The sequence below is a fragment of the Harpia harpyja genome, chromosome 13 (genome assembly GCF_026419915.1).
Source record: "Harpia harpyja isolate bHarHar1 chromosome 13, bHarHar1 primary haplotype, whole genome shotgun sequence".
Lineage (NCBI taxonomy): Eukaryota > Metazoa > Chordata > Aves > Accipitriformes > Accipitridae > Harpia > Harpia harpyja.
This window is the reverse complement of record NC_068952.1, coordinates 34,953,960-34,960,572: the sequence shown is the minus strand read 5'-3', so window position 1 is coordinate 34,960,572 and position 6,613 is coordinate 34,953,960. Positions and strand designations below refer to the sequence as shown.

General features: G+C 42.0%; 1 long non-coding RNA gene across 1 annotated transcript; it reads right to left on the bottom strand.

Annotated features, from left to right (window-relative positions):
• Window positions 1-2,189: 2,189 nt before the first annotated feature.
• On the bottom strand, window positions 2,190-6,272 carry LOC128150167 (uncharacterized). The gene is made up of 3 exons (XR_008237962.1): window positions 5,507-6,272; window positions 3,306-3,416; window positions 2,190-2,696 (listed from the first exon to the last, which is right to left on the bottom strand). It is a non-coding gene; the product is annotated as an uncharacterized LOC128150167 (long non-coding RNA).
• Between the last annotated feature and the right edge of the window lie 341 nt (window positions 6,273-6,613).

The window sequence follows — 6,613 nt, the reverse complement described above, 5'->3', positions numbered from 1 at the left end:
ATTGCTATATTGTGAGCTGTGAGAGGAAAAAAGCTTATGTTTACAAATCATATTCTGCATTACATTTTAGCTGATTGTAAAGACTCTCTATATACAGTCTGAGTCATGTAACAGACCTCTGCACAGAAGAGAACAGTCTGAGGTTGCTGGTCTGCATTTTTTTATTTCTATTATACGTGTAAGTAACTAATAGCCTCAAAACAACCTCTTCACATTCAGAGCACTCTGAAAAGCATAAAACCTTGAAAACATGGTTCGTCTCCTCTCTCGCTTCCACAGGTACTAACTGGGAGTAATGCGGCTGAATACAAGAGGAAACAAACATCTCCCACGTGCTCCTGCGGCTGCTTTGCCCACACTGCCCTGCGGACACCACTGCTCCCCAGGGATGTGGCCTCTTCCCAGGACTCACACCTCTGGCAGAAAATCTGCCTCCCCTCGCAACAATCAGGCAGTAGCAGATTAAACAGCTTCCCATTTCCCTTTACAGCGAAACAAGCACCTCTCTGCCGCCGGGCTCCGTCCATAGGACTTGCTGTTCTCCTCAGGCATCAGTAAAGCTTGGGCTCTGAACACTCTTCCCTGTATGAGACGTGTTCCGCACTCTTACCCCATGAAGTCGTATAATGGAACCGCATATGGGGAGCACGCTGACATTGTTAAGGTTAATGATATAACAACAGAAAGCGCATTTACAGGCAAACAGATTATAATAATTGCTCAAGCGAGCAATACGAGCAACATATTGCAATTCGGCCTTCAGTGTGCTTTAGCAGCATTGTCGTCATCATCCTATTTTCACAACAGGTAGTGCGCTCTCTCTGATCCTGGGGGACGTGATACTTTCCACAGAGGCTCTCTGTACTTAACTGTTGACCACACGTAAGACAAACATGCACCCTATAGCTTACTGTATACCCTAAGGCACTGTCGGGTGCCCCTCCTGCAGCTTTGTGGCATTCAGAGAAGGGCGTGATGTGGTTTCAGCATCGCATGTGTCTTGCCTTTGACTTCCCAGCCAAATGATCAGCTACTGATTGCAGGTGTTTGGCAGCAAGAGGCCTTCAGCGTGAGCCCAGTGAGGCATTAAGTGCTTTAGCACCATGCACTGAGGGGGCACAGAAAATGAAAAGTGACTAAAACGAGATTCCCCTCCCCATCCGAAACCCAAGGGGGGTTGCTTCTTGATTTCTTTACTTGTTAGTCCTGTTTCTGGATCTTTTCAGTAGCGGTCATGACTTTTTAATGGTTTTGTGTGATGAAAGCCTTTGACAAGAGCATGTGTCACAGAAAGCACAGTGGTGAGCCATGGCTTTCATATATATGTTAACCAGCCTTTATAGCATTACGGGGCCTGGGTGACACAAGAGTAATTCAGTTAAGCTGCAGCGAAGTACACAGATTCTGTACTATACATCAGAAGACAGAGGAGCATGGGACTGAAAGGCGAACAGCCAGAGAGCAGCCAGCTCCACAGTGTCCCACAGCACACGGTTAATAGGGAAATGCTGCTGTATGAAACACGTGGGACACACTCTGCTGGGGACGGTGCAGCTGGGACAATGGCGTTGGGAAAGCATGCTGTGAAGAAAAGCCTTTCCAGCCAGACAAGGGTTTACATGCAACTTAATGCTGAAGTGAGATTTCAGGACAGCTTGAAATGCTGAAGAATATCACGTTTCTGTTGCAGATAGCCAGATTTGCCCACAAGCAAAATTCACTCAGAGACATATACAAAGTGAATTTGCTTTTCCCTCCGATAACATCGTGTGTCCCCCCACACATAACAGGAATCTCTGGCTGGTGTAAATCTGCCTTTGAATGAAACTCATGCCTCTAAACTCCTTAGGAGCTTTTTTGAAAATCTGACTCTAAAAGTCCTGGTTTCCACCAAGATAACAGTGGTCTTATTTAGAAAATGACAATAGACTCAGCATCTGTCCACATTTGCAGTCTCTAAGGAGAGCTACTGAATAAATGCAAGTATTCTGCTTTGTTGTTTTTTTAATTCAGGATTTTCTACAGAGGCTTAAAAAGTATCGTCTACTATAACACGGAATCTTGAGATGAACAGAATAGAATAATACAAAATCAAACATTTCTAAGGTTTACTTTTAGAGCCATTTATTGGATTTCTATTTCTAGGCTTCAGTTAGAGTAACATAATTTGTAAAAAGCTGAACAGGTAATCAAATTGCAATCAGCAAATCTTCTTTAAAAAAAAGGACAGAGAGAGAAAAGATTTAAACAACAAGCTTTACAGATAGAAGAACAGAAGTAAATTCACTTCTACAGCCTCATGGGAAAATCTAGATGTAATCAATTCAGGGTAGAATTTAATTAAAAGACAGAGCAATGGGATGGGGGACAAAATTCAGGTATATAGGAAATCTTTGAGAAATACTCCTATGAGTACACAGTAACATCATTGTTATTCTGCTCATACAGTTGAATCATATCAGTAAGCAATCCATATACATGCATCATCCGACTTACAGGGAAAAAAAGATAGACTCATTTTCTTCCCCTACCCAAGTAGCTCCCAGCTTAGAGGGGTTAAAAGACCATAACAGCTGCTTGATAGCATTCCAAATATTTCTGTGCCTATCCCCAAAATAGTAACTGGTGTATCAATTCTGCTTTATCTGAATCTTAACTCCTCACTGGCCTGCCACATAATTTTGGTTGAAAATGACCTAGAAATTAAGCATAATAATAATTACAAAAGGGAGGGAGAAAGATAAGGGACACTCAGTTTTTTCTTTAACTAAAACCCAGTATTGAGCTCCATGAGAAAGAAAACCTATTCAATAAGGCACAAGTGGACAAGTTAATGTACACTACAAACAGCAAATTATGTAAAACTGCATCAACTATTATATACTTTCTATAATCAAAAGATTATACAGCTCCCTTAGAAAACACTTGGGAAATGCTAGCCATTGAAAGATGGTGTGAGGAAAAGACATGAAACATAACAAAAATGGAAAAGAGTCTGATGTAGCTCAGAAAGTGTTACATTTGATTTGAAAAGCATGCAAAACTCAAGCATAAAATGCTAAGAGATAAATTAATTAAATCCATCATTGCAAAGTGCAGATTATATACTGCGTTTCATTTATTGGACTTTTTTCTGCCAGGACACTGCAGCACATGATGGGCCAGATCCTCAGCCAGTGACAGTTGTTACCAACCCATGACTCAGCTCAGGTACCAGCACTGCCCACAGGAATGCTGAGAGTGGACCAAACAACAACACATAAACAGCTCAACACCAAGGGCATGCAAACAGAAACAAAAGGCACCTGGCAGGTGGGTCAGATACCTCCAGCAATCTGGAAACAGCACACAGCAACTTTGTGGCCATGCTGCAAGTCCAGACGAAGGCCAAAAATTTCAGTGTTTAAGACTTCCACCTGAGCAGAGAACATTTTGTCAGGATAATAAATAGGCTTTTTGTCACTTGTAGTAGTGAGAATATGCAGGAAGATTTTCACAAGGCTGGTTGGTTCTGCCAGCTGTGTGAGGTCACTCATGGTGTGCTACTCCCTGGGGACTCTTCCAACGCAGAAGCAAGTACAGCCAGTGGTCCCAGGCCTCTCCGCAGCGTACTTTTGTGGTCACTGCTCAAAATATAAATAGCTCCTATCCATCACTACCACTCCCTCTGGGCTACTAACTCCACAGTGTATGACTTCCCAGCTCCTTCCCTGGTATATCTGTGCCTTTACAGAGGCCTCCAGGCCATGCTGTAGCATGCAGCTGCAGGAGGAGGGAATCTGTGGGTGAGAACTACCCCCGTCCACATCAGACCTATTTTCCAGATAAATATAGGGTTGTCTAAAGAGTAACCACCAAGATTTTCAGATAAACTAAAAACCAAAACAAAAACCCAACCCTAATTTCAAAACAGCTTTACTGCAATACACCTGTGACTCCTGCACACGTTGTGGAGTTCCGCACCTGTATGTTTAAAACTGGCCTGTGCCCCCATTGTACAAGGACAGGGAGCTCAGTGATGGGCTGTAGGGAACCCTTGAGGCTAAGTAGTGAGAAAAAAAACTGTCAGAAGGAGGAAGTAAAAGTGAAAAACAAGGAGAAACATATCCCCTAAACTTTCAGTAAGTTTCATGCTGTCCTCATAACACTGAGGTAAAACCTTTCAGGCAGAAATGTAGTTGTCTAAGGTGAGAGCATTCCTTCAAAACTCAGTGTTATGATAACAGAGAGTCTCCCATTTGTGTTTTCTTGGCAGAGGTTTCCAACTTTCAGAAGGAAAATGAGAGAATTTGCAAAAGAGAGATGAAAAAGTTTCTCATTGATATATGAAGACACTGTTCTGTTTTGTTTAAATGGCCTTTATAAAATGTTCATTGCCTATCAACTGATGTATTAATTATTGATAGGGGAAAACCAGCAGGCAGCACTGCACTCAGTTTGACTGAGGGTGGGGAAACATCCTGGCTTGTACCACCAAACGCAGAAAGTGCTTGATCCACAGGAAGCTGTCCCAAATGCAAAATCATTTTTAAGGGGAAATTTCCACAGGAAAGAATGACACTGGTAAGGATAAATCCTGTTCCTCCCTCAGTCCCACTTTGAGTAAATGTGTATGCTAAAGGACTTTTACTTCAGTTGAAAAGGTGTATCACATTAACATGCTTTTTTAAACTTGTATTCTAACTGCTAGGAAAACAAAAGTAAACAAGTTAAAAGCACTCAAAAAGAAACGCATGGCAAAAACCCTAACAGCCAACAAGAGGTTTAATATAAAGCAGAAGAAATACATATATAATGTAGATGTATACAATATTTGCTGGAAGCTAGCTGGGATTATGGATGTGCTGAAAGAGCCACAGTCAGATTTTGCTTAAAATCAGATTACAGTTCAGTGTGTTGTGGGTTAAACTGCGTATTACAGAAACCTCCTAGGATTTTACACCTAAACAGAAAAAACTCATGACACCAGCTATATGTAAGAAATTTTGCCAGCATGGCAAAAAGTTCAGCTGAATAAAAAGTCGAGTTGTACGTTGTGTGCGTGCTGGATAAGCAGCGGGTATTGCCCAAACCGAGATGTGTTTTGAAAGTTCACTCCCAAAGACAACACTGGGGATGGTGTTTTTTCCAACCTAAAAAATCCTTCTATTGATTTTCTTCCCTTTAAAGAAATCACATGCCTACCACATTTCAAAGGAAACCGTCCATCCTGCAAAAGCTCTTGTTTTTCTGCTGTTGCTTTTCCCTGGGTCTCAGTAGGGGTGCAACTACACACTTGAAATGTGTATACAGCAGGCCAGCACATTGCTCACCCACTGTATAGTCAAAATCCCTGCAGGCAGGCAGGCAGGCTGGCCTTAGTGCTAACAGCAACTGCAGAATAAGAGATTCAGAAGTGCTAATGAAAGCCCAGCTGAAGAAACTGGAGAATTTTTCAGACACTATAAGAAAGCAATCTGTAATCAGGTGTATAATTACACATCATGGTTCACACACAAAGTCCTACCTAAACTTCTGGCCTTCCTGTTCTTCTCTTCACCCTAAAATCTTCCTATTTCTTTTTTTCCTTTCTCTCTTTTCTTCTTCTACACAAAATGTGCTCTTGGCCCTTTGAGTAGATTTACAAGATCTACTCCTGACCTACTTTTCTATTGTTACTCCTGCAGCTCTCATCAAGAAACTTGGCAGAACCAAAAGGCTCAGTAGCAAGGCAGTGAAGTCCTCTAATGAGCTACATCAGTGAGCAAACCTTCCCTAGCTTCACCCTGCCCTTGTTTCAGTTTCTTTGTCATTCAGGTCAGGAGCAAGCTCTCAAAGGAAGAAGCCTGATCTCCCTCATGGAGCAAAGACTCCGGAACCAAGCTCTTGAATTTAACCAGAATAGCAGCCCATGGAGGACCCTAGGAGCAAGCAAGGACATTTTGAACTTTTAGGGAAGAAACCAAATTCACTCGTCCTATTTGGAGACTTACAGCTTTGAGCAGAAACATCTGATTTGGTGTACCACTCTTGGAAGTTGATAACATGACAAAACCTAACAATAAATGCAAAGATACAAATACATCAAGGACAAGAAAAAAGGACAATGTGGTTAACTTGGATATCACACTTGTCCGGAGAGGTAACAAAGAAAGTGACAGCAAAAATGAATAGTTTTGGGTTTCCTTCTGCTCATTTACTTTTTGCATCTGGCAGAACTTTGTTGCTTTTCACTCTTTCATCTCTCAGCTGTTCTCCATTCCTGCAAGATAACCCATACATCAGGTGCCCACGTGTGCATACAGCTCCCCAAGGCCTGTACCCCAGCACAGAGAGGCACCCCATCAGCCAGCAGGCAGGATTTCCAGCGTGATTAATATGTTTCACCCTTGCTGAAAAGGTCCTTTACAAAGCTCCACCGACCTCTACCATTCCTAACTAATAAAAGGAAAAAAAACCTAAGAAACTGAAAGGAATTTTAACAAGAGAAGTCAGTGCATGCTCTTTTTTTACAGGGTGTTATACTAGAAGTGGAAATCTTTTGCAACTTAAAAAGCAGCTAGACATGGAGCATAACCAACACCAACACTTCTCACACTGGGGAAGTTTCAATTCCAGATCTGGAGCTTTACAT